The sequence below is a fragment of the Hordeum vulgare genome, chromosome 7H, assembly GCF_904849725.1.
Source record: "Hordeum vulgare subsp. vulgare chromosome 7H, MorexV3_pseudomolecules_assembly, whole genome shotgun sequence".
NCBI lineage: Eukaryota > Viridiplantae > Streptophyta > Magnoliopsida > Poales > Poaceae > Hordeum > Hordeum vulgare.
This window is the reverse complement of record NC_058524.1, coordinates 576,238,451-576,246,469: the sequence shown is the minus strand read 5'-3', so window position 1 is coordinate 576,246,469 and position 8,019 is coordinate 576,238,451.

Below are 8,019 nucleotides of genomic sequence, written 5' to 3'. Positions count from 1 at the left end.
TTTCAGGGAACCCAGTGTTGAGTTGAATTCATGCACTAGTCCAAAGAAGTCTGACTCTGACCCTGGATTCTACAGTTCCCATGAGTTGCCGAAGGTAGCCACCAGGCATAGGAAGAAAATTAATTCTGATGAAGAGGACTCACACTTTGATATGAATATATGAACAATTTCTTACACCAAGAGGATGCATTAAGAACTTAGATTAACGACAAGCACCATGATAGCACAATCCATAGGAAAAGCTTTAGGTGAAATCCAAACCAAGATAGCTCAATGCAGAAACCATGAGTTAAGAATAATCTCATGATCAAAGGATTGGTGGGTTTAATTATCTCATTCTTGAAATAAAATCTCTTCGAGACTCCTACACTAACAAGAATGCTATAATACCACCTCAAAGGATAAAGGAAGAACAATTGCACATATAAAAGCAGGAGAAAGGATACTAGAGGTTCTCCAACAAGAATCTTGAAGAACACTTGAGAACGAATTGAAACCTTGACGAACCACCAAGAAGGACCTCCGTATACGAATGAATGATGCAAAGATATCAAGGTAGAAAGGATAAGATTATGGCCTTGCCAAGATTTAGATGAAGCCCCACGAAGAGATACTTAACAGAACTTGACACTCCGGAAAACAAAGATAAGCGCTTGAGAAAAGAATTGATATCATGAGCCACTACGGAAGAAGAATTGAAATCACTATGAACAAGAATAAGAATTATGTTATGCTTATCCTTCATCAAGTTTAATTGATGACAAGCAACGGATTTAGCATAACACGTATTCCTCTTGAAAGAATCTTGAAGAGAGAGATAGATATGCACCACATGAAGCATAAACGAAGGAAGCACCGGTAAGAATTCACAATTGAATGGGAACACCACGAATTAATGGAGAAACATGAGAATGAAGAGCTCATGAGCCAGCTGAGAGAAAACTTGAACAAGGCACCGGATAAACGAGAGACGAACGAAGGGACAACAATTGAGAAGAATTGAGGATGAAAGCTGAAAGCTGAGAACAAAGAAGTCTTCTGAAATGATGGCCTTCGGAGGATCGAGTAATAAAAACAACTCAGACAAGCACCGGATAGCACGAAAGGGATTACTCATGATTGACAATAAATGAGAGGATACACGAAGCTGAGATGACAATCTTCACAATAATGGAGCAAGACTGAGAGAAACACTCCTTCGGTCTTCAAAACTGAAATGATAAGGAGAACACCACCAAGAATAACTAAGATACTCCGGAATAATGAAGAATGCAAGGTTGAGCCAAATACGAGAATTAATTCTAATTGATCTAGAAGAAGGAATATGACTGATGAAAATCATACTTACGTCATAGTTGAAAGGAATTAATGATCTCCGGAAGATTACAAGAGCTATAACAGATCCTGGGAAAAACCTGTGGGTTATGGGCCCACGCAAAGAAACCACCGTTAGAAAAGATTGCTTAGAAGAGAGATATTGCACCGGTAAGAATAGAACTAGATGAGGTTAGCACCTCGAAATAACTGAAGGATTCAAAACCAGAACTTCTGAAATATCTTTAACGCTCCGGATAGAAAGAGAGAGGAATAACAAGATAGGATGAAAAGAATTTCCAACATGGGAAAGAATTACAAGGATGAAAAGGATATGACGAACACGGATAGCTGAATTAAGTTCACCGGTAAGGATGACAAGAATGAACAAAGATGAACACGAAGCTCCTGAGAATCTTCACAACGAATCACCGAATAAGAGAGAAAAGAACACATAGCGGAAGCACAATGAAAAGAAAACTCTTGGATGAAAATTGAATCACTGAAGAAAAAAGGGTGGGAGGGCGGGGAAAAACAAGACAACTTGGGACAGATGAGATGAACTCCGGAATAAAATGAGAGAATGATCTTGCAAAAATTGGAGAGGATTGAATCCCCTTGGAGAGAAACACATCGGTTGAAAAAGAATTGATATGGCAACTCCGGTTGACAAAATTGATAAGACGACTGATTCAGCAAAAGGATTAATACTCTCATAAAAATATGAGAACACCTCTTAGAAAAGATCTGATATCACCACTTGACATCGAAGCAACTGAATTACCATATTTCAACAAAACAAAGGGTGCGGCTTATGAAACAAGCCAGAACAAACTCATGAGAAAGATTTCCGTTCGATATTTTCGTGGACAGGATCGCACGGGCTCGATTTTACAGTAGTCATCAAGTGCAAGGCAATGCACCCGACATACGAAGCGTCCCCGAGTCGTAGCAAGCTACAAGGACTCTTTAAGACACAACGTGTACTGCTGTAAGTCGACCGTGAACAAACGAATCCACTAGATGTCGAACCCCAACCTAACATCATATATTTGTTGGAAGATTGTCCTATAAGCAACTACTTGAATTCCCACCTATGAATTCCCGAAATATCTGGTCATGCAATCTGGTACACGGATACAAGGAGTAATAATCACACAACTCCTATACTAACCCGTCACTTGTATCACATCCGTCAACACACGACCAGAATCTCGGACCTTCATCTACAACAGACCCTCGTGATCACAACGATACAAAGTATGGCAGTACTCCCGAAGAATCTACACCAGTACTGGGGACATCGGGGTTATCTCGCCACTACTAGTATTGAAGCAATTACGAACATCCTTCGTTCTGAGATACTAAGAAATCTGAATGATAACGATGTGCTCAAGAATCCCCTGGAGCTCAACTCCCCGGAAGAAAATCAAGTCAGACAGGAGGCACCAAGACAGAACTCCGTCACATCGGCATCATATAGATTCCAAGAATATCCGCGTGATCCTAAAAAAAATTGAGCGGGAAGAGAAGTAGAGTAAATTATTACGTCAAGATTCCTCACCAGAGCATAGAAGAGGAGAAAAAAGAATCCTACTCTCCGATATATAACTAAGACTCAAATAGTTTTTCACTAGACTCGACTCGGCCAACTTCGATCAATCAAGGGGGCTCCTAGGTCGGTCCTTGCTCTGATACCAACTTGTCACGCCCAAGATGCGACCCTATCCTCAATTTGGCACGAAGGCCTCGTCAGGGATAGAAGCGCATCTCGTCGTGTCGCAAGAATGGATATCGTTACAAGTACATGTACTGAAAAGAAGAGATATATATTCAAAGTTGGCTTACACTCGCCACAAGCTACATCAGAGTCACATCAGTACATTACATAAACATCAAGAGTAAGAGCAGGGTCCGACTACGGACGAAAACAAACGACAAAAGAAGAACGACGTCCAATATTTGCTATCCCAGGCTGCCGGCCTGGAACCCACCCTAGATCGATGAAGAAGAAGAAGAAGAAGCAGCAACTCCAAATGAACAATCAACGCGCTCGCGTCACGTAACCTTTACCTGTACCTGCAACTGGTGTTGAAGGAATCTGTGAGCCACAGGGGACTCAGCGATCTCATTTCCAAAGGTATCAAGACTAACAAAGCTTAATGGGTGAGGCATGGTTAAGTGGTGAGGTTGCAGCAGCGGCTAAGCATATATTTGGTGGCTAAACTTACGAGTACCAAGAAATAAGAGGGGGAAGATCTACGCATAACGGACGTGAACTACTGATGATCAAATGAATGATCCTGAACACCTACCTACGTCAGACATAACCCCACCGTGTCCTCGATCGGAGAAGGAACTCACGAAAGAGACAGTCACGGTTACGCACACAGTTAGCATATTTTAATTAAGTTAACTTCAAGTTATCTAGAACCAGTGTTAAACAAAGTTTCCACGTTGCCACATAACCGCGGGCACGGCTTTCCGAAAAGATTTAACCCTGCAGGGGTGCTCCAACTAGTCCATCACAAATTACCACAAGCCGCATAGAAATCCTCAATCACGAAGCTCGCGATCTCGTCGGATTCCCTAGTGGAAAACCTCAACTCTGAGATTACCCAAAGCATCACCGGAATCCCGATGCACAGGATATTCCGTCAAAGGTAAAACTAATCTAGCAAGGCCGCCCGATGTGTCGACGATCCCGATAGGAGTCGCGTACCTCGTTCTCAGGACACGACGGATGGGTCACACTAGGAGATACCAAACCTCGGGTTGCCCCGCGGTGGCCCCGTAGTCTGCCAATTTGGACCAACACTCATGAGGAGCACTGGCCCGGGGTTGATTAAATTTCCTCGGGTTAATTACTCCCTATGCAGTTCATTAGTTATTAGGCAAATGTAGTACCAAAGTTGGGCCTTGCCAGACCAGCTTTAATCTAAAACGAATTATCAAGGGGGTCCCCATAACAACCCCGATCGTGTTAGGAGCGCTCATTTATGGAACATAACACCGGTAGCCGAAACTAAGGGGGCAAAGGTGGAACAAAACACCAGGCTAGAAAGACCGAGCCTTCCACCTTTTACCAAGTATATAGGTGCATTAAATTAAATAGCATTTAAATATGGTGATATAACAAGGAACCCATGTTTTCACATGGTAGCAAGTGCACCTGCAACTAGCAACACTAACAACGGGGTTAAGCAAGCAGTAACATAGCCAATCAGTGGTTTGCTAGGTCGAACAGGTTGAAGGTAAACATGGCATTGTTGAGAGGCTGATATGGAAACATGTGGTAGGCAACGAGACATAAACGATAGAAGCGACAACTAGCATGGCAATGATAGTAATGGTATCTGGGGAAATGATCATCTTGCCTGAGATCCCGCTTGGAAGAAGAACAACTCGGAGAAGTCGGCAAACCAACGTAGTCGAACGGGTCCTCACATTCCGACACGCTTGCGGAACTCTATCGAGACGGGCAAACTGGAAACAAACATCAACACAAGTATTCACCACCACAAAGCAAGACATGATGCATACCCTAATATGATGCATGAACAGGTTAAAATGCAAGGGATGGCATGGCAATTCACCTCACGCAAACAGTACACATTAAGTGAAGCTCGATATGCAACGGGTTGCATATCGACGAAACTCCACGATTAATTATTTAATTCACTCCCGATTATTTACACGGCAATATTAAATTGTTGTTACCATAGCAAGGGTGAAGCGACGAACCTACATGACAACCTAGTCGACAGCACATCGGACTTCGAATGGAGCCACGGCACAAGAACATGCAACACAAGATTATATACCATGAATGCGTCATGCATGCGAGTTCCAACAACACAGGCAAGGGGAGAAAGAAACAAGTGTCGCCACGGCGAGCGAGAGGGAACCATGGCGGAAAAATGGAAACGATGCCACGGCAACGTTCCTATCCCGATAACTCGACGAGATATCGGTGACAACGAATTGAAGCGTGTGCAGGAACGCTAAATAAGATGGGGTGATCCCGGTACCAGGTTCCCACGTGTCGAGGGCACGACGAAAAGGAAGACAACATGCACGGGCAAACAACGGTCCATACATGCATTCAACTCAAACCACTCATACATCCGTACCTCACTAGCACACGGTACACGACATGACCCATCGGTATACCTTTGAAGCGTGCATAACGGAGCGGATCGGTTCGTAGCGGACGTCGTGGTCATCGTGGAAGTAGTCGTACACGCGTCGGTAGTTGAAGTAGTGGTACACGGTCTCGTCAACGGTAGTCGTTCGCTCGGCGTCGTGGTTCTCAGGTCTTCGGCGTCACTAGTCGTTCACGTTCCCGTCAATGTTCGTGGTACGTTGAGGATGTCGTTGTACTCGCCGATCTTGTCGGTTCCATGAAGGAGGGAATGATGCACGCGGTCTCCATCAACATAACCGGCGACATCAAACAGCAACGCGACGCAAGCAGCACCAGCAGCAGGCAATGACGACACAACGGCAACATACCACCATCTAACAGCAGCAACTTGCAACAACAACTACAGCAAGCTAGCAGCCGGGCAGCGGCAACAACACTAGTAGCAAGCAAAAACAGTAAGCCAACACAAGCAGCAAATCATCAGTCAACGCAAGCTACAGCTAGCATCTAGCAAAACAGCTAGCAGGCAACATCTACAGAACAACACGAACAGCAAGGCTTGGCAGCAACATCTAGCGGCAGGCAGCAACAAGAAGCATGTATCATCAGGCCACGCAACCGGTAGCAACCAGCAGCTAGCACAGCAACAAGCACGCAGCACTACGGCAGCAGGCAAGCAGCAGCAAAACGGCGACAACAACAACAGCTGTCGGCAGTGGCAGTAGCAGGCAGGAGGAGGCCGAGGATCTGGAGGGACTTGGCGCGGGGAGGCGAGCAGCGAGGTGGCACGCTGGCGACGGGAGGACAAGGCGGCGGCGTGCTCGGGACGAGGCCGCGGGAGGCGAGCACGGCGGGGCGGCGTGAGCACGGCGCTCGGGCCTGCTGGCACGGGCAGGGGCTCCATCGGCGCGGCGCGGGGAGTCGCCCACGAGGAGGAGGGGTGAGGCGACGGCGAGGGGCGAAGCTGAGGTCGGCGGCTCCGGAGGACGGCACGGCACCGACGCGGGCGGCAGGGCTCGCGAGGGCGAGGCCATGGGGCGGTACACAGGGGCGAGGCGGCCGGCGGCCGGCGGTGCGGCGAGGCCAAGGGAAGGAGCGGCGACGGCAGCTCGGGCAGGACGGCGCAGCGACGGCCACGGCGGCGGCGCGGGCAGGCGGTCCGAGGGGGCGGCGCGCGTAGCTCGGGAAGGCGCAAGCGAGCCGGCGAGCGGCGCAGGAGCTAGCGAGGCGGCACGGCGTGCGGGAGACGGAGCAGGCGGGCGCGGCGGTCAGCTGCTGGCGGCGGGGAACTCGGGGGCGAGCTCGGGAGGGGCTTCGCGAGGGAAGACAGAGAGGGGATCGAGGAGAAGGGGGAAGCGGCGCACGGGGAGGACCACGCTCGGAGAGCGGGCTCCTGCCGCTAGGGTTGGGGAAGAGGAGGCCTTGGGCCTTGGGTGGGCCTTGGCCTGGGGTCCTCCTCTCTCTATTTTTTTTTAAATCCTTTTTTTTTCTTCAAACAGATTTTTTTTAAATAAGGAAAGGCTTTTAACAAAATAAAAAAAATGTTTCACTCCTTTGAAAATTATACCCCAACTCTAAAATAGCTTGGGCATTTTTAAACAAATAAAATGAAACCCTTTTAAGAATTAAAATAAAACCCTTCTTAAAAGAATTAAAAAAAATCAAAACCCTTTTTAAAAGAATTAAAAATCAAAACCCTTTTGAAGAATTAAAATAAAACTCTTTTAACAAGAAAATAAAAATAACCCCTTTTCTTGCAAAAGAATAAAACCAAACCCCTTTGAAGAATTAAATAAAACCTCTTTATTTAAAGACTAAATAAAAGCCTTTTAAAAGAGAAAATAAAATGGGAGGGTTTTTAAAATAAAACAAACGGAGAAATAAAATAAAAACCTAAGGGTTGCCCCCACATTTAATAAAAGGACTTTTTTTTAAAAGAAGAAGACGCACCCTTTTAAATAGGGGTTTAAACGAAGACTTTAGCAAAACCACAAAAACGAAATGAGAGAGGAGAGAAGGGGAGAAGGTTTAGGTCGGCGGTGCAACGGGGTTTAGCGGTGGCTCTCACGCTCCCTCTCTCATCACTCCAACAAAACAACGCCACTCACGAAGCACTATCACCCAACAACACGGAGCAGCACGCGACACCGACAAAACACCGTTGACATGATGCCATGCATGATGCGATGATGCAAACTACATGACGATGCAACGAATAAGTCTAATCACACGACGGCAACGGAATAGAAGGGGGAATCTTCTAGAACGTCGGCATCGGGCTCTCACAACTCTCCTACACTACAAGAAGATCTCGCCCCGAGATCCAAGAATGAAAGGGGGCGAGGATGAGAAAGAACGAGAGGTAAAAATTTAGTCGCTTCTTGACAAAGAAGTGAAACCGACGATCCTTGAAGGCAGCAAGGCGATGAGGAAAGATATGAGAAGAAGCAAGATTCACGGAAAATTTCGGCAGCACTTCGGTAGGAAAACGGGACCAAAAAAATCGAAAAGGTGGAATAAATAGACAATATTCATAACAAACAACTAAATAGAGCAAG